Raw genomic sequence first — 20,894 nt, 5'->3', positions numbered from 1 at the left:
ACGCACGCACACACACACACACACACACACACGCACACACGCACACACACACACACACACACCAAATGCACACAAACATGCACACACCATACATACCCCCCACAATAAACATGCACATAACATACAACACACTTACACTCACATACACAAATACACAACACACACAAAATACACAGAAACACACAACACACACAACACACAAACACTAACACATATACAATTTAGTGTTGTTGTTTTTTTAAACATCTTTGTTGAAGTGAGAAGAAACCAGACAATAAAGCAGGAAGAGCAAATCTGCTGAGGAAAACGACAATTTTCTCTGCCTTTGAATCTTTAAGTATTTGGCAAAATCCTTGAAAATAGTTCAAAGCTATTTTCCCTTACCAGCTGTACGTTAAATATTAGAAGTGAGCATCCTTGTTGTGAAGACAGGCACAATGCAGGAATATAAAGCTGTCATTTCAAAGCAGATCCTGTTTCTTCTGCAGCTGGTATTTTGTGAAAGAAATTGGGAGCTTAGTTCTTTTCTTCATGCTCACGGGTAAACCTTGTGTTGCGGTGCTCATAGCTTCAAGTGAGATGTTCTCTGTAGACATTTTTAAATCATGTTTAACTCAAAGCATGGGTGGAGGGCAGGCTGAGGCCTGAAGGCCATGAATATTAATAATGTCATACAAGCTCTGCCACCGCCCTGGGTTAATGGTCAGAACCCAGCTCATTTTCTAGAAATGGAGACTGCAGGGAGCTATGATAGAGATTAAGTTGAACACTTTATAGAACATAGTTGGCGGAATAGGTTGAATGGTAGCCCTCCAAAAGAGATGCCTGTTCTCAAACCTATGGAGAAGACCTTAAGTAGAAGAATGGTCTTAGCAGAAGTAATTACATCCCTTGAAATGAGAAAGTTCTGGAATACCTGGATGAGTTCCAAATCAATGAGAAGCATCCTCATGAAAGACAGAAAGAAGATATGGACCCTAGGCATTGTGTTTTATAAAAAAGAAAGAACCAGGATATGTTGGTAAAGGCACAGTATGATGTGGTGGAATGGGGTACCTCAGCAGCCCCCTCAGCATCGCTTCCCCCTGAGGTACCAACCATAGGACAGATATAGTACAGAATAGGGTTTATTTACACCATGGGGAAGGGAATTGAGGAGGGAGGAGAGAGAGAGAGAGAGAGAGAGAAGAGAAAGGCCAGCCAGGAACATATGAAGAGAGAGGGGAGAGGGGAATGGGGATAGGAAAAACAGAGAAGGTAAGAGAGTAGGAGAGCAAGAGAGTGAGGAGGGGGCAAACAGCCCCTTCTATAGTGGGTCAGAGCCTAGAAGGAATGCTAACACTAGGGGAAAAAATAGAGGCTAGAGCCAACCTCGGGCTTGTGTAATTAGTACCTCCCCCTAAAACACCAAGGAGTCCTCATTAAAAAACACCTTTCAAGAGCACACAGCAGTAACATAGAATCCACCTACCAAAGATTCCACAGCATTTCCCCAAGTGCTGTATTGAAGACCAACTTCTAACTGTCATGGGCCCTAAGGATCTCTTACACCACACTCAAACCATAGCAATGGAATAGAAGCAGGCCATGCTCTTGCATGTTCTGTGCAATATCTGCTGGTGTGCAGGTGGCAGCTCTCTGAATCTAGCACCATCTCCATGTGCCACCTACCCTGAGTCATTGTCATCATAATCAATGTGGAGGCAATCACAACCTTACTGTAGGAAGAGGGAAACTGACACTCCGAGAAACAGAAAAATGTGCTCAGGGTTGTGAGGAGGGATTCTCTAGAATGCTTGTCTGCCAGGCTGTGTTTGCTTTCTAGGGCTGTGCAAACAGAGTTACACATAGACTGGAGGGCTTCAGCTTTCCTGTGGTATGGAGACCAGAAGTCCAACATGGTGGTGCTGGCCAGGTTAATCCCTTCTCGGAGTTGTAAGGGAAAGGGCTGTTCATGGCCATACTCTTTGGTCTGTACACACCCATCTTCTCAAAGAGTAGTTTTGCTTTTTCCTCATTTTATTAAACAATAAAGTCCATCTGTGTCCAAATTTTCCTTTCTATGAGAATGCTAGTAGTATTAGACTAGAGCTTATGCTAATAATTTCATTTTATACTGCTTACCTTTAAGGTAAAGACCCTGTCTCCAGATATAGTCCCATTTTGAGGTAATGGTAGTTATGATTTTAGCTTATGAATTTTGGGGTATCAGAAACCATGACTGTTATAAAATACAGGTACCTAAAATGAATGAATGAATGAATGAATGAATGAATGAACAAGAGAGTGAATTACTTTTCTTCAGAAGTCCTGAACCCTAAGACACACCTCCATTGCTGCTCTTCTCTTACTCCATTCTGATGAAGACCAGTGCAGAATCAGCAGGTTGGGAATAGCTTTAGCAAACATGAGTACCTACACCATGATCAATTCCCAGCTCTGACATTCTTAATCTGTGTGGCTTTCACAAACATCTCAGCCTTTGAGACTGCCTCTTTCCTTTTCTGATGAACATAAATATATTCACTACCTCATACAGCATTAAAGAAGTAAGTGCCTCCAAGGCAAGCAGACTGCTCCTGTCTTTAGCTACTCTCCCACTGCACATCAGTTCCTGGACCATGCTGTTTCTCTCTCTCTCTCTCTCTCTCTCTCTCTCTCTCTCCCTCTCTCCCTCCCTGTCTATCTCTCTCTCTCCCTCCCTCTCCTTCTCTCCCTCCCCCCTCCCTCTCTCTCTCTCTCTCTTCCTCTGTGGCAGTACCGGGTACCCTCCCCTCAGCTTCTCACAGCATTTCCAAATGATGCCACTTACTATCATAGGGACCAGAGACTTCTCTCAGGAACCAATCTTGATGCAACAGAGGACCACAGGTCTAGGGACAAGGCTGCCAGGCTTCAAGTTGCCCAAATTATAGGGCGTAGATATGCAGAAAAACCTCAGACTTGACGAGCCAGTGTCTGTGTGCAAAGAGATAAAATCAGGTGATATCTTCTGAGCTCTTTTTGTTTTGTCCCTCAAAACTCCCATGAGCTTGACAGAGCAATTGTCGCTATGTTCAGTTTTGAAATAGTGCGAGGTCCAAGAGAAACAGGACCCACCTCACCTTCAGGTCCAAGGAAACCAGTGGAGATCTAGCAATGCAAAGCCAGCAGGTGCTCCCAAGCTTTGGTTTGGGTGGCTCACTTGGTCTAGTGGGTGCTGGGATGAGGCCCAGGGAGGCGACCAGGAAAGAACAGTGACAAGATTTGAATCTCTTCTGATGAATGACTCTCACATAAATTCATGAGCTGGAAAAGAAATCTGTATTAGGAAGTAGCTTGGTTGTACAGCTATCTTAGTGACCCATTTCTGAAGAAATTGTAGAACTGTATGCTATTGCTTTAGAATAATGTGATAATTTATTATTTCCTTGTAGCACGTATTTTAAGTACCAAGAGTTCATAAATATTCTGGGGCAATGCCAAATTTAAAAAATACTCCAAATTTTGTGTTTCTCTGCTAATCACCTTCTTAAAATACCAATGAAATTGAAATGCAATACAGCTAATTTTATGCGTACAGGCTCTCCTCCCTGGGAAAAAACTAGGTCATCTGAGCACCACAAAGGAAAATTTGTAATTTGTCTGTTATTGTTTTATTAATAATTTTATTCTCCATAGACTTTTGTTAAATTATACAGCAGACTTGGAATTGCAACAAGCAACATTTTTCAGGGTTTTTCTTAACTGACATTTTAAATTTCATTTTTCTTTACTATTATTAAAAATATACAAATGGTTTTACTTATCAGGAAACCGCTATAATATGAACTAGAAACACAAAATGCATCATAGGATTGCCACGCAAAGCTTGGCACACATCAATTCCAGTGTAGCATTAACTTAAGTATTCTTCTGCTAGACAGGATTAGATTTCTGTAGATTTTTTTTTGAGACAAAGGTTTATGCATGCTGTGTTCTGTAATAAGAATCATTTCCCGTGCTCCCAAGATACCTGTTTTGATGTTGAACAATGTAGGTTTTGGCATGCCATGAAGCACTCTGCTCGCCCGGCCTCCCTTAGTCCTGAGTGACCTGACCTTCCTGGAGTTTGCTGCTCTTGTCTTCTCCCTCTGACAGAACTCCTTGCCAGATGTTCCTGATGAACATTTCTCTAGTTCTTCACTTGCTGGGCCCTGTGGCTGATCCTGGCAACACCCCGGTTGGTAACACACTCAATTTCACTAATACCTGTCATTCTCTTGTCCTGCACTTGTCTTACCTGACTGTTCTCTCCAACAGGAAATGCAAGGCCTGGTATGAACAGAACTCTCAGCAAGAGAGTGTGAGACCCCCGTATGAAAGCCTGGGCCTCTTCCCTGCTGAGTTCTGGAACTAGGAGATGACAGAATTTTGCTGGTTTTCTTTTCTTTGTGTGGCCTTCCCAGTTTTCTCTCCTGGAATCAGTTAATAGAACCCAAGGATGTAAGATCTGAGCCTTGATATTCAGACCTACAAAGTATGTTTGTTACATTTGACCCTGGATGGACACCATGCCAAAACCAAGCATTATAGGCTGAAGCATGGCTCAGTGGTGAAGAGCAGTTGCTGCTGATGCACAGAACCCAGGTCTGGTTTTCAGCACCCGCATGGCAGCTCACAGTAATCTTTAACTTCAGCACTAGGACATCTGGTGCCCTGTGTGCCTGAGATACCAAACATCTATTTGGTATATAGATAGACATACATGCAAGCAAAACACTCACATATATATAATAAATAAATACTTAAAAAAACTTTTAAGAACTTTTAAAGAAAACTTTTAAGAACAACTTGTAAGAACAAGTTTAAGAGCAAGTGTTGGGGTGAATCATTGTTGTCTCTCAAGGAGCCATGGAGAGTTTCTGTCTGCTTAAATTAAATCCGGAGTCTTGGCTCTTGTCAGGATAGCCTCTGTCCCTTCGAAAATATAAAAATGCCTTTTAAGCCTCTATGAAGCTTCTATTCAGGGACAACTCTGAACTCTCACTTCATCCTGCTACAAATAGCTGAAGACTACCTTTGCTAACTCCCAAGCCCAGTTCCACCAGTGAAGCCAGGCTTTACTTCCATTACAAGTGAGTCAGGCCCTCAGACTTTTCAGTCCCCATGAGAAGTGTTGAATCATGTATGCTACTGGAAATATTATTGCATAGTATATCCACTGGACATTCTTATATTTTTGGTTGTGAGCCTAGCCTTTAATGGCTGAGCCATCTCTCCAGCCCTATCGGACATTCTTAAAGCCAAACAGAGAGTCTGTGTTGCTAGCTAGCAACTGCGTTGGTTGCTTGCCCAAATCACACAGCCTTTTATGCACAAAAACCTCATTCTGTTGATGAACTTCAGTTAATAAGAAAAATTGGTGAGTCTCAAAATCACAGAAGCCAAAAAGCAAAGCAAGGTGTATCCAGGATCCTGGACTTATATACACTAGATCTTTGGAGGATTACGTCTTTGTCCCCATTTGTCAGGCAGTGGGACCCAAGTGTTGGGTTCTAAGGTCAGAATAGTCCCTCTAACTTGGTTTCAGTGGTGTTAAGGTCTCGGGCCTGTTTCAGTAGGAGCAGTTCAGAGAGTGTGAGCCATTTCAATAGGCATGCCCTTCTTTCTTCAGACCAGAAACCCAGGGATGCCCTGTAACACAGCAAACACTGAGAAGTACACACCTTACATATGGAAAGTGTTGAATGTGAATAAAAGGTCTAATCTACAAAGATCTTCATAAGTCTCTGGCCTGATAAGCCTTGCACAGGCAATTGTTTTATTATGAGCGTGTGTGTGTGTGGGGGGGGGGTTCATGCATGTAAGCACATACTCTATGTGGAAGCAAGAGAGCAAACTTGGGTCTTAGTCTTCACTTTCACCTTGTCTGAGAACTTTTTTTTCCACCTCTACATTCCCCAGGCTAGCTGGCCCAGGGCTTTCTGTGCCTGCATCTCACTGTAAGTGTGCTGATATTGCAGATGCATTTTATCATGTCTGGCCTTAGTGGGCTCCCAGAATCCAAACTCAGATTCTCTCACTTGCAAACATTTAACCTACTGGGGAATCTCAGAGCCCTGGAGCATGACTCAATAAACATTCCTTAGCTGGGTGTGGTGCTCATGCCTTTAATCCCAGCACTCAGTTTTCCAGGACAATCTGGTCTACATAGTGAGTTTCAAGACACCCAGAACTACACAGAGAGAGACTGTCTCAAAACAAAACAAAACAAAACAAAACAAAAAGCAATAAATAAATGTTTCTTAGATGGTGACTGTATGAATGATTTGCACATCCTTATGTGTCAGACAGTTTCCTAAGAGTTTTCAGCATAGCAATTTATCTCATCATTTCATGTAGACAGTGATGCTATAAGATAAGATGGCTCTCCAGGACCAGGACATACTCAGTGAAGACTGCTCCTATCTCCGTCAATCAGTTTTAGCTGCAAGCTTCAGACTAGACTTTACTCCCTCTCAGCTCCTTATGGAGATCCCTCTCAGCCTAGAACTATCCCATTGTGAGGAGCCACAACCACTTCCTTCAGGGCAGGCCCTGTTCTCCACCCTCTAGGGTCTAACTCGAAATGCCTGGACCAAACAATGGCAATCATTCCCAAAGCAACTCCAAAGTCTGGCTCCTTCAGCTTTAAATTGAATCCTGTGTACAAACCCCCAGCCCAGTTCCAAGAAGCTTCCTTCAATGCATCTCTTTGTCCTCTCTGCCATGTGAGGAGTAGCCTCACCCCGGCTCTGGCCAAATCTCAAGTGTTTTGTGTAGAATCTCAGACAGAGGTTCTTGATAGCTTTCCCATTTATTCCCCACCCTTTCCTCAACACACACACACACACACACACACACACACACAACACACACACACACACACAAATACATATTCACATACAAATACTCTCACACACTCTTACACACATACACAGACTCCCATTCTATCTATCTCTCTCACATACATACACACACACACTCACACTGACACAAAGATTCACATCCTCTCTCTCCCTCCCTCCCTCTCTCTCTCTTATATACACACTAATGAGTTAGCAATGATTTTCAGTTATTGGGCATTTTAAATCATGATTCAAGGAGAAAAAAATCATGAATTAAGAGCAGAATCCTGATAATTCCTACAATTCATATCGCTCAACAGGATGCACCCACTTTTACCTGCCTTGATATTTATAGCTCATCGGGTGGTTCCAGGCAGTCCAGCCGCCCTTCCAAGCACTCCTAATCTCTACCTACTCTCTGCTAAAGACAGCTACATGGATGGATCACAAAGCTTCCTTACCGCTCTAAATTACTATCATGCTAGGTCAATGAGAAGTCCTACAGGAGATGGGAGAAGGAGATAGAATCTATCTTAAGCTGGCTGGGCTCCTCCTTCTGGAGGTTTCCTAGAGAATAAGGTCTCCAGGTCTCAGGAACCATGCCCACACACCAGCCCCTTACTCCAGCCCATTCAAATCAAGAGTAATGCTGACTTATTAGTCCTAGGCTCTGGTAGTGTTCCTTGCGGTTTCCAAGTAGACTCCCATCCCTGAAATCCCATTGGCATCCTCAAAGGAGATGCCATCCCTTTACTGTCTACATGCTAATTGATACTACACTGTCCAGAAACAGCTCCTGACAGGAAATAAACATAGGCCATGTTCACACACAAGAGAAATCTTCTGCTAGTTTCATCAAATTATTGCAAGTTCTGTGAAGCCATTTTTCACATCCAGCTACACATGAGTACTCTGTCTCTGTCTCTGTTTCTCTCTCTCTCTCTTTTTCTGTATCTCTCCTCTCCCCCCTCCCACAGAGCTGGACATTTGTTCCCAAACACAACAAAGGAAAGTGTCTGAAATAGAACAATACAAGCTTTGGCACCTATGGGCAAAAATTTATTATTATGCTTGTTTTTGTATGCCCTGGAAAAGAAGCAATGTGGAGAGAGGGAGCCTTTATTAGGATCTGGACAGTCTCCATCCTGCCTTTCTTGCCAATGTTCAGAGCTTATTGCTTTTGATATGGAGCACAGGCCACAGGCACATCTTTCCTTTCATAACCACTTGCCTTTTATATATTATTAAATGTTTGAGTATGGACTGGGATTCTATTATAATTTTAATGTTTCTCAAATGATTTGGGGGAGAAAACCCTTTATTTAGAGGAAAGTTAAAAGATTCCAGAGAGGACAGCTGCGGCTAGGTTCCTGTCTGCAAGCGCAGCAGAGCATCATTAACAGTGTCAGGGACTGGCTCTCTCCCATGGGATGGGGCTCAAGTTGGGCCAGTCACTGCTTGGCCATTCCCTCAGTCTCTGCTCCATCTTTATGTCTGCATGTCTTATAGACAGGCATTTTAGGTTGAAGGTTTTTGTAGGTGGGTTGGTGCTCCCTTTTCCCCCACTGGGAATATCACTCGGCTGCAGGAGGTGGCCACTTCAGTCTCCATATCCCGTGCTGCTAGGAGTCTTAGCTAGTATTAGCCCCATGGACTCCCTAGAATCTCCCATCCCAGCAAGGATGCTCCCCCACCAATTTTCATTCTCTCTCCCAGTCCTCTTGCCTGTCCTTCTCCCCACATCTGATCGTCCATCTTGTTGCCTTCCCCAGCCCTTCCTCTGCCAAGTTCCCTCCATCTATCCACCTCCAAAATCTATTTTATTTCCCCTTCTGAGTGAGATTTAAACATCCTGCCTTGGGCCTTCCTTGTTACTTGACTTCTTTGGGTCTGGATTGTTGCATGGTTATCCCATACATTATGGTTAATGTTCACTTATAAGTGAGCACCTGTCATGTGTGTGTCTTTCTGGGTCTGGGTTACCTCACTCAGGATGATATCTTCTAAGTTCCATCCACTTGCCTGATAATTACATGAAGTCTTTGTTTTTAATAGCTGAGTAGGACTCCATTGTGTAAATGTACTACATTTTCTTTATCCATTCATTGACTGAGGGACATCTATGGTGTCTACAGACAGGAGCCTAGCATAACTGTCTTTTAAGAGGCTTCATACAGCAGCTGATGGAAACAGATGTTGAGACCTACATCCAAACATTAGGCTGTGCCTATGAAGTCTTGTGGAAGAAGTGGGGAGAGGAAGGAGGGAGCCAGAGGGGTCAAGAACACTATAAGAAAACCTACAGAGTCAACTAACCTGGGCCCATGGCAGCTCACAGAGACTCAAACACCAACCAAAGAGCATGCATGAACTGGACCTAGTCCCCTTATACATATGTTTACATACACACATACACACACACACACACACACACACACACACAAACACAAACACACGTGCGCGTGCACACACACACACATACATATCAAATGTACAGCTTGGTCTTCACGTGGGTCCCCAAACAATTGGAGCAGGATGCTGACTGTGGCTCTGTTGCCTGCCGCTGTATTATTCCCTTCCCCTAGCTAAGCTGCCTTGTCTGGCCTCTATGGAAGAAGATGTGCCTAATCCTGCCGAGACCTGATTGTGCCAGGGTGAGCTGTTACTCATGAGGCTGGGGAGTCTTTCCTTCTCTAAGGAGGAGAGGAGGTAATGAGAGAGGGTGAGGCTGGGAGGAGAGGAAGGGGGCTGCAATAAGGATGTAAGGTGAATACATAAATTAAGGGGAAAATAGTAAAGCTTAAAAAAAAAAAAAAAGGGCTCAACAAACGACTGGCGATTCTGTTTGTCTGGTGAACCACCCTACTGAGTGTTGGGAATCCACATGCTATCTTGGGAAGTGTTCAGGATAACTGAATATGAACAGTGAGATCTATGCAGGGAAAACACTCTTTAGGGACTAGCTAAGTAAGACAGCTGTGACCTGCTTTAGGCTGACCTTTGTGTTTGAAGGCTAACATCTGTCTCTCCTGTACCCTGCACAACACTGAGATTAAACACAGCAAACATGAGCAGAGAAGGAGCACTAACAGCTCCCTGCAGAATTCTTCACCTCTCCTGAAGACGGTGGGTCATGGCAGCCTTGGGCTCCAGTGTCTCTCCCATTCTGGACTTCCAATTACAAAAATCACAAAAATAACTGTGGCCATTGATATAAACTTGGTAGTGCACCCCTTTAGCTCAAGCACTACGGAGGCAGGAGCAGGCAGATCTCTGAGTTTGAGGCCAGCCTGGACTATGGATCAAGTTCTAGGATAGCCAAGCTTAGGTGTTAAGGGAAACTAGGAGGCTGGTAACAATGTATCTAAATGAAGTGGTCACGTTCCAGCTCTAGGAAGAAGAAGAACTTGTCAGCTTTGCCCAGTGGTTCTGACTTTAGAGTCAAGGATACAAGAGACGGGTTATGGAATCTCTGGAAGCCAGAGACCAGGTGTGTGGCCGGGATGTCCCTGCATGGAAGCCCAGCGAGACCTTTGCCTGAAGCTGGGAAGAGAGTCCTGCATTGCCTTGCAGACCTCTAGATGTTGGAGACGCCAGAGCCCTGGGGTACGAATCCACAACAGCTGCCAACAGGGAGTGGAAACAGCCCAAGAGAAAGACGTGTGTTGCAGTCAGTAAAGCTGAAAGGAGTTGGAGACCTGAAGAGTGCTTTGACGTCAGACACAGAGATACAGAGTTTAGTTTGCCCGGCTGGTTTTTGGTCTTGCCTTGATCTATTATTTCCTCACTATCTTTCTTTTCCTCCCTTTTGGAATGGTCATGTATATCCTGTGACATTGTATGTTACAAGTATGTGATCTGCTTTTTCATTTTGATTTTACAGATGGTTATAGTTAAGAGACTGCCATGAGTCTCAGCAGAGACTGTGAACTTTGGACTTTTGAACAACGTTGAGGCTATTATAGACTATGGGGACTTTTGAAGTTGGAGTAAATGCATTTCTGCATTATGATATTTCTACAAGCCTATGAGAGCCAGGGAGTGGAATGTGATTGTTTGAATAGGAATGGCCCCCATAGGCTCATAGATTTGAATCCCTGGTTATCAGAGAATGGTGTGGCTTTGTTAGAGGGAGTGTGTCACTGACTTTGAGGTTTCACAAATAGTCAAGCCAGCCCCAGTGTGACTTTCTCTTCCTGCTGCCTTCAGATCCAGCTGTAGAACTCTCTGCTCCTCTTTCAACACCTCACCTGCCTGCATGCCACCATGCTTCCCACCTTGATGATGATGGACTAAACTTCTGAACCTGTAAGCCAGCCCCAATTTATGCTTTCTTTTATAAGAGCTGCTGATCATAGAAGTGATCATGGAGTCTCTTCACAAAAATAGAATCCCTAATTAAGACAAAGGGATACTAGAAAATGGCACTGGAAGTTCACAGGAGGCTGAGAGCACCCACCTCAGAGAATGAAAGTGGACTGGCAGTGGGCAGAGATCAGGAACCAGCATTGTTACTTTAGTGAGTTCTTACATTCTCTGAGGTTCTATGTCCTTCCTGCGGAAATCGCCATCACTTCACTGAGGTAAGATACAAAATAGGACAGAAGGACTCACAAAATCAACGCACTGTTCTTCAACAGAGTATAAGACAGTTTCAAAGCCCCATGGTTTTTATGCCGTGAGATACCTGTGATCCCCTCAGCAGACAGCTACTCAGCATTTGGTCTTAACTGAGAACAACTCTGAGGACCAAGCTCTGTTCAGTGACTAGTTCTAGGGGAGAAGTTCCCCCACATTCCATAGCAGACAACATCTCTAAGAAAAGATAGGAGATGTGTGAGGTAAGACAAAGCTAATGAGAAAGAAATAAGTGGAGAGCCCCAAGCTACAACAGACAAGAATGGACGTGTATACAGAGGTCAGACTGTAGATAAAGATGCAGCTGGCCCTGTGCTACTGGCTTTTGTACTTTGCTGGGTCATGCTCTGATGTCTTGACCATACTTTCCCAACTCCCCAGAACCCTGAATGGTCAGGTCAGGTTCACAATCACCTTTTCACAGCGAAGGAGACCAAGGGTCAAGGAGACTTGCTCTGTCTCCCCAGCTCCATCCTCCCACTCTGCCTTACTGCCTTGCATCTGTAAGCACAATTGTTGTGGAGCAGGAAACGTGTTCTCATGAACCACAGACATATAGCTAGGAACAAGGGGTGGAAACTGAAGTAAGACAGATCTCAGCCCCACATCAGGAAGAACTCCAATGCCGGGCTGTGCCCAGACAGAAGGCACTGCATTTGGAGACTGAATTTCCCACTGCTTGAGACACTTGAGTGCTGTTCGGGAGGCTGGAAAGGAGAGTGGGCTATAAAAATTACCAATGGGACAGATGCCTTTTTGGCTCCTCCCCACACTCTCAGGCTCATCATCCTAAAATCATTTTCCAAATTCAGACGAGAAACGCTCATCCTTACCCTCAACATATTTCCTTCCAGCAACCAAACAGGACACTACAGAAAAGAGCTGTCCCCAGAGTGAGTTTCTGCCCTTCCCATAAGGGAAGCTGACTCCAGCACCTCAGTACATGGATGTCTCAGCTAGGAAGTGTCCAGATCCTCCATCCTCCACAGCATACAACTGGCAGCCTCTTCGGCCTGTATGATCATGTAGTAGGGGGTGGTAACCTAATGCCTTACAAAGCCAACAGAATGAAATATAAACTACAAAGCAGCACAGCTTCCCTGCACACCACTCTGCAGAGAAAGCCGGTGGTATGAGTGTTTAAGCGCCTCACAACGTCCACATTGTACTGTGGAGTTATTTTTAATGAAGCTGTTATTATGCCACAAGAATGCAATAAAACATCTGAAACCTGAAATTTCCTATTTTTATCGTCTCCCATAAAAATTTCCAAAAAAATAAAAAAGATTTGTTTTCAAATATATACAGGAATAATTGAATAGAGAGTTTCCAAGCCAACTTTCCACTTGCAGTGAAATCTAGAGAGCATTGTTTCATAAGCCACCAAAAATATGAGGGAAGGATGAAATATTATGAAATACTAAAATAATCAAACATAACATACCTTAGAAGGAGCCACTGGTTCACCATCTCCTGGTGTAGGTCAGCACAGGGGCCTCTTTTGTATGATAATAAAGTGTTCACAAATAATCAGTTTTTACCTGAACAGTGAAGTACTTCTGAATGGAAAAGCTGTCTATGTGAAATTGTGGACATGAACCCTGAGTGTGAGGGCTGATTCTATACTGGTCAGTCCAGAAGCATGATGTTATTCTGAGTGGTTCACAAAGACAATCTACCGGCGCCTCTAGTTTTCTCTCCTCAGACAAATCTTAGCTGACCCTTGCTGTAAGCTGGTGAAACTATCATGCAAAATACACGACCATGAGGGTTGAGCAAAGGCACTTTGGCACAGAGTTTATATGCAGTGGTATGTGCCATAAGAGCTTCTGCAAGAGGGCCAATCATTACCATGTCCATAAAGGCGCAGCTGTACACGAAGGTGACTCCCCTGCTATGGTCTCAGATTCAATTTTCAACGTTCACACTTCTTCAAAACATCCTTAAACTTGGGGGCAGCTGGACTCCAAGTCCACTTCTTCACTCTGCAGATGTCTTTTCCAAAACATTCATTTCAGTCGGAGGATCCAGTGCGAGCTTTCCCATGAGCAACTTCCAACATGAAATTTAGAGTGCTGCCTGCCTGCCATCTGGCTCTGCCAGCAGAAAGTGTTTTCTGTATAAAAGATCACAGCTGACCATCCCCTAGACTAGACTTACAATCTTTCCAAGGATGCCATCAGTCTCCTCTTTCATTCCAAATGGATGAAACTGTAGATGGGCTGCTAACCAGAGGTGAACGGTTTGGAGTCTTACTGTGTGTACTTAAGCTGATTTTAAATAGCTTAGGAGCTGGAGTCACTTAAGAGTATCATTGTCCTTGGAAACCAACTCAGTATTTGGTTTTTGCTATGTGACAGCTAGTCCTTTTTCAAAAATATTCTTGGGAACTCCATGTAACAGAAGCAGCCTTAGGTTTCAGCTAGTTGTTGGACATATTGGTTGTTTGGAAGCCCAATATTCACAGGCTGATCTAGAACTGGTTCATTTCCTGTCCCGACGTAGCAGTTTCACCCACAGAGGTCTATGCTAACATTCTCGAAATGACCACATTGAGCATGAAAAAAACAATATATCAGTGAGATGCCCCGAGGCTGGGCTGCGTGTATAAGGATGAGAAGAGGTTTAGTCCAGGTGATGAGTTTCTGTTTCTTTTTTATTATCCTTGGTCACTGTCAGAATAATGCATGGTATACTGACAAAAAAAAAAATTAAAGTTATGTGGCCTGAAATCTGCTTACTGTTCTCTCCCATTGTGGAAATGTTTCAGTTGATGGTTTTGAGACACTTAAGCCACACAAGAAGAGATTCTTATAAAAACCTTCCTCTCTTTGCTCTTTGTTGTGTGGAAATTGGTGAAGGCAGTAGATAATATTCTCAACTTTACCACACAAACCTGTGGAGACTGAGACCATTGGGATGCCAACTCAGCAGCACAGACCTGAGCTTTGAGCTCTGAAAGATATGATGAAACTTTGCAACCTGAATCATACGGACCATATGACAGTGACAGTCTGACAGTGCTGCCTTGTGCTCATGATGGATTCTAGTGTGGGTGGTCTGGCCCTTTGTCCTGGGAGGCCATGACTTTACCTCAGTGCACACTCTGGATGAAAAAAGCACCTGGACACACACTGAATATACTCGTGTGCCAGGGTGCACTTATGCTGGCCAGAATGGCACAGTGCAAGCTGGGTGAGCTTCTCCATGTGTATCTGTCTTGATAGTCCCATAAAGCAAGCTCCTGCCCATGATGTTGAGTTAATACATTCTCATCTGCTACAGAAAATACAGAAGGAATGTGTGTTTTCCTGACCTACTGCCATTCCTGGGACAGAGATCTCCCTATGAACTCCCAAAATATAATTTCAGAAAGCTGTGCCTGAAAAACAGCTGGATAAGTTGTTTGTTCACACCCTTGTCCACCTCCAAGACCCTTGGTCCTCTGCCCCACTGTCCTGGCTCTGCCCAGCACTGCTTGCACCCTCTCCCTGGTGGCTTCAGAGTTAAGCTTATAGAGAAAGAATCTATAATTAATTGAGATCATCTGCCTCTCGGCATGAACATGTGACTTCAGCCTGGGACCACATGAAACTGGTTGCAGGAAGAGCTTCCCAAGCCTCCTTGCATCACAACCGTCCCCCCCATTGTTTGCAAGAGATAACTACCCATCAGGTGTACTAGTTAAACATGTGAGTTTCACTCAAATTGCTATGGCCAGTGTATTTTATAGCATTCAGCTTCATTTATACCACAATTCAAATGCAATAGAATTGTCTTATTTCTTTTTCATCAGTCATATTTTTGTGAATAATAACAGAATATATATCACAGTTTCTGGGCAGACAGTCTAGTGATTAAAACAAAAGTTTAGCATCCTCTGACTTATGAGTCCTTTCCATCTCTCCCTGAGGCTGTACCTTTTCAGTTGTATTTGAACTGTAGCTTTTGTGACCCCGGTATGTTTTGCCTTGTTTGCCACTAGGGGGAGCTAAGCCTAACATCAGTGACCCAAGCTGCATGGGAAGAGAGGGAGGGTAACTGTGAAGTTAAGAGATCTCAGGAATGAGGACAGCAGGCAAGCTTTGCTGGACACAGGGGTTCTTTACAGGGTTCAAGATAACGATGACATGGTTGTCTGATAAAGAAATCACATCCTGGTGAAAGCCTGCCATAGAGAGGAGCTTCCCTTCTCTGAGATGAGCAAGAGGAACGCTCCACTCCTTCCTTGCCTCTTAGGAGTGAACTCGTGTACATGTGAGTGTGCGAGTGCATGTGTGTGTGTGCCCATAAAATCCCAGTGGCAGATCTGTGGAGTGGGTAGTCCCAGAGGTCCCAGCAGCAGAGCTCTTCATCCAGAAGTCAGGTCCCTACTCCTAAGCCTTAGGAATAGGGCAAAAGTCACTGGTGACATGGACTCAGACATGAAGAGTGAGCCCGCAGAAGGGAATTAAGTTTTGTCACTTCTACTTCTGGGTGATATTCTTCCAGCCAGGAGGATGTCCCCAGAAAGAAAGATGTCCAGGAGAAAGGAAGTGGGAGAGAGAAGAAGGAACAAAAAGAAGGCTGACTGCTTACATTACCAAGCCCAAGGAGCAAGAAAGCACCTCACCGTGCTCCAGGCCTGGGAACTCTGCCATCAGTTCACTCCTCTGTCAGCAGAGGTACCACAGTCACTCCACAGTAAACACATGTGAATCCATACCTCCAGCTCTTCTTTTCCCGAGAAACAGACCTCATGGAGTTGGTTGCAGGACAGAGGGAGGAGAGAGATTGCCACATAGATCAGTAAGGCTGAAGAGAATGTGACCCCTGCAGTAGCCAAACACAGTTGCCTGTGTGTACAGAAGTGTTGTTGCCATAGCTTTCACAGGTGATGAACTCGGAGGGGATGTGGCCGGGAGAGATGCCCTGGTGGATGCAATATCCCAAGCTTTCAGAAACGCAAAAAAAGGCATTGGTTATGAGCACAATGGTATTTGATGGCTGTCAGCTGAGTTATTGATACATTAGAGGAAGACAATGTGAGTTTATGAAAGCTAAATGTAGAAATTAGTGTCTTCCTATGATACCTGGGAGACTCTTAATCTCCAGCAGTGGGAAGGTAGAGATGCTGTGGGAAATGATGTAATTTTATAAGAATAGCAGCTTTTCCTACAACAATGTCAAGGAGCTAGTCGGATGGGTGAGGCTTTTCAAGTTAGAGGTGAACAGGACATCAGAATCAATGCTCCCACAACTTTGAAACTTTGCCTGGGGGCTTCTGGGTCTGCAAATGTGACTCTGTTTATTGAAGGACATGAGTCATCCATGAATCAACACTACTTCCCACTCCTCCCAGAGAACCACACTCAAGTCAGAATAACACACATCAGGGGCCCTTTTGACAGACAAAGAAAGGATGACACTCCTCTGGGACTGCAGGACCAGACCAATATGTATCAGCCAAGCCAAGACTGCTTATGGTTGGATTTGGGGATGATAGGTCACAGAAGGTGAAACATAAAATTGGAGAAGAATGGGCATATTTACATGGAAGAAGCCTGAGGTGAGAGATGACTTGCCTTCCTGGCAGGGGCTCCAGGGGATGTCTTTATTATGGTGGTAAAATGACTCCGTAGAACTTCAGAGAAAATTACAGCCACACTAAAGGTGAAATGCCAGAACTGTTGTGATAGATGATAGAAGACTAGATGAGATAAATCTTGTTGCCTGAGACAGTGTCCTAACCCAGAAACTCACTAATTAAAAGAGAGGTCAAGTCCTCAGCAAGGGAGAGTACAATAATAATGCTGGAATTCCTGTTCACAAGACCTGTGGTCATTTATCTAGGCAACCATGCACTGAAGATGCAGAATTTGTGAACATTTTTAAAAATGCTGGATGTGTACTCTGATTTGACATTCATATCCAGAGAACCCCAGGTTGGTAGAATTCCCTAGCTGATGTGGTACTTACATAACCAAATAATCAGTGGCTCCCTGGCCCTCATTTAGGTAACAGATATCATCACCTAGGCCCACAGTCTTACCTAAGTCCTCATTGTCCTGTCTCCAAAATGCACAACTGAAATAGATGCTATGATGGTTAGTTTAACTGCCAATTCAACATCCAGGGGGTCATCCGCCAGGCTCATCCATGAAGAATGGGAAGAACAGTCTAAAATACCAGAATATGTGCATGAGAGATTGTTACAAATGTGGGGAAGGGCAGAGATTGGCACCATCTTTGAATACCTGAAGGATATGGAGCTGATGGGTCCACCATTTCTCACTGAATACGCTACTTTGGACTTGACAAGAGTTAGGCAAATATTAAAGGATGACATTGGACTACACAAAATTTAGCCACATGGTGTCTCTACTTGAAGATATTGTGCCAGGCACAATATCCTTATACTAGAACTTATTGGGTGTCAAAACGAATCCCATTTACATGGAACAAAATGTTTCCTGTCTGTGAGGATCAGAGTTTATAATCCCAGTTGTCACAGTACAATAAAAATAAAAAATGGATTGCATTGGTCCACCATACCAATGATGTCATGTCACTCAAACAGAATCAAGAAGAGGCAAGGGCGCTGGAGTTATGTGCACTTCTGAGCATTTGCAATAAACAACAAGACCCAGAGATACACCATAGCAAAGAGGACTTTGTGTTCTCTGTGATATTAATTTTTAATCATATTAATTGGACAAAATAAAGGATTTCACTATAACATTCCCATATGCTCATATACCTGTGCATTATGTTCACACAAAAACTATTCCAAGGAATCTTACCTGCATCTTAGAAAAATAATCGAATTCTGCATCTTAGAAAATCCTTTTTGTAGTCTCATTTTTTTTAAAGCAAAGACTTTTGAGAATCAGTGACCCAAAGAAGATAGGTCATTCTTTTTCCCAAGTAAAGGGCAAATTATCATTTTCTATACCCCTACTAAGAAGAAAGCATGGGGCTTGAAAGATGGCTCAGTAGAGAACGTGCTTGCAGTGCAAATTTGAGGGCTGAAATTCATAAGCCCATCACCAGTGTAGATGTGAGGTGGGTGCTGTGGCCCACATGTAACTAAGGGGACAGAAAGAGAGGAAATCTCGATCAAGATGGCTAGCTGGACTAGCCTAATCAGCAAGCAGTGGGTCCAAGTGAGAGATACTGCCTCAGTGAATAAGGAAGAGAGTCATTAAGGGAGACACTCAGTTTTGATCTACGTACACACATGTGTGCACACACTATATTACACATGTACCCACATGGCACAGGATAGGGTCTATAGTACCTTAATTAGGATTCATCCAGACCTGCCCATTGTCTCAACCAAAACCCAAAGGAAGGTAACAGGGGTTAATTTCATATCATTATTAACAGGGCTGAAGGTCACAGCAATTCACACAGTCAGGAGGCCCAGAACTATGCTGTCCATCCTTGGAGCACGTTCATGCAGTGGGGAGGAGGAAACCCAAGCTTGTGGTTGCTTGTTATGGAGCAAAAGATGAAATAAACTGCTACTGACTATAAACCCGCTACAGTATGACCCCAAAAGAGCAATAAAGAGGAATTCCCTCAGTGGGCAGAGGTTTCAGTGCCTTACCTTCTCAGCCATTTCTGCTCTTTGATGGGAGAGTAGAACATGGTAAGAATGATGAGTGGATCCAAGGGCACTGGTGAACAGGTCAGTGAGTCATCAGGGATCTAGGAAGAGAAAGATTGAAAGATCATTCACAGATGTGTGGGAGGAAAAGTGTGGATTATATGCAGGAGTGTACACAGAGTATCCAGGTTCCATATTGCACGTAGAGAGCCACTAGAGGAGCATCACGATGAAAATGAACTGGCTTGGCCAATCATCATTAGCTATTCCCTGTGACTGGCTGCTCCAATTCTGATGCAAGTGGACATGGCCAGAGTAGCTGTGGAAGCAGGGAAGGAGACAAGACTACACATGCGTCTTAAGCATGGGTTCCTGATTTGTAGTTCTGGCATAACTTCTGCTCTGTCAGTACAGAAACCAAACCTGCGCCCCCAATACTGCCATTCTCAAGAAGACCGGTAGGTCGGCTAGTGCCAAAGTGACTGAGTACACCCCATCTGTAACCACAGCCTAACCGACAGTAGCCATGAGGCATGAGGCACAGCTTCATGTTTCCTTCTCACAGGCTCTAATCATTCCTAATATCCAAAGGCCAGCATAGTGTCTGACTCATGGACCTTTGAGTCTCGCATCACACAAAGTCATATACATTCCCTGAAGTAAGTGTGGCAAAGAGCACAAGGTCGTGCGGGACCCACTGGGTTTAACACATTGCCAGAAACTGACAGCCTGTTAGAAAGAACTTTGGCTGGTGGAAATGAGATTCTAGCAGGGTGGCAAATGGTCTATCAGGGAACATTTTCACAGCTGCAGTTTATACTCAAAATCAAGATACACTAGAGTACAGAAACAAAAATGCTAACATAGAGTTGCTCCAGCTCGGAGTGCAACTCTGAAATAATTTGAACTCCTCACCATAATACCAAACCATATGGATTTAGATACCCTGATAATCAAAGGAATTATATCTTTTTTGAAAGAAGTCTCTGTAAGACACAGAATATCTCAAGCTCTGCTATGTACATGGGCACTTTGATCTTTCCATTTCCATGTACCCAATGAGCAAAAAAAGCAGTAAGTATCCTGGTAGGATTGTTGACTCTGTTGACTCTTGTCTTAGGGGTTTACTGCTGTGAACAGACACCATGACCAAGGCAACTCTTATAAAGACAACACTTAATTGGGGCTGGCTTATAGATTTAGAGATTCAGTCCATTATCATCAAGGTGGGAGCATGGTGGTATCCAGGCAGGCATGGTATAGGAGGAGCTGAGAGTTCTACACCTTGTTCCAAAGGCAGACAGGAGAAAACTGGCTCCCATGGAGGAGGGTATCATTGCCCACACCCACAGTGGCACACTTCCCACAACAAGGCCACACCCACTCCAATAAGACTATACCTCCTAATAGTGCCAGTCCCTAGGTCAAGCGTATTCAAACCACCACAACTCTGAATATTGAAAGAAGGTACATTTGCTTCTATATAATGAGCCAAAGGAGGGTATGCGTGGTACCCAGGTGATCCACTGGAATGTCTTTAATTCACATTTCCAGAACTGAACAGGCATAGATAAGTGCAGCAGCCACAGGCTAAGAAAGACAATGAAGCAGAAGGGCTTCTGCTTCTCAGAAGTGGATGACCTCACCAGCTAAAGCACTCAGGCCAGCAGAAGTGCCAGGCGATTGCGAAAGCACAATAGGATGACAACGACTGTTAAGCATAGTTTAAGACAAGCTTTACAGTTTGTGGTTCACACCATCATGCTTCCTCTTACTCCTCCTGAAAAGAGATGAAAGTCCTGAGGAAGCTGTACCCA

At 44.0% G+C, this 20,894-nt stretch overlaps 1 protein-coding gene across 22 annotated transcripts in view; it reads right to left on the bottom strand.

The window, feature by feature from the left end:
• The window catches only part of LOC116068878 (zinc finger protein Pegasus-like), a 118,402-nt gene that overhangs the window by 54,352 nt on the left and 43,156 nt on the right, over positions 1-20,894 (bottom strand). For 3 of the 22 annotated variants that reach the window (XR_004109726.1, XR_004109729.1, XR_004109717.1), the window contains exons 2-9: positions 19,078-19,178; positions 17,518-17,645; positions 12,931-14,762; positions 11,308-11,426; positions 4,262-4,436; positions 3,105-3,288; positions 2,813-2,958; positions 2,125-2,241 (exon numbers count right to left, since the gene is read on the bottom strand). The gene's annotated coding sequence lies outside the window, so the exon portion shown is untranslated. Of the gene's footprint in view, positions 1-473; positions 587-2,124; positions 2,242-2,812; positions 2,959-3,099; positions 3,289-4,261; positions 4,437-11,307; positions 11,427-11,946; positions 12,046-12,930; positions 14,766-15,666; positions 16,398-16,966; positions 17,153-17,517; positions 17,646-19,077; positions 19,179-20,894 lie in introns of those variants that run through there. The other 19 variants (XR_004109738.1, XR_004109739.1, XR_004109740.1 and 16 more) reach the window with 17 other exon arrangements.

The sequence above is a fragment of the Mastomys coucha genome, unplaced genomic scaffold (genome assembly GCF_008632895.1).
Source record: "Mastomys coucha isolate ucsf_1 unplaced genomic scaffold, UCSF_Mcou_1 pScaffold22, whole genome shotgun sequence".
Classification (NCBI taxonomy): domain Eukaryota; kingdom Metazoa; phylum Chordata; class Mammalia; order Rodentia; family Muridae; genus Mastomys; species Mastomys coucha.
The sequence above is the reverse complement of the archived record's forward strand: the minus strand, read 5'-3'. Positions and strand labels throughout refer to the sequence as shown.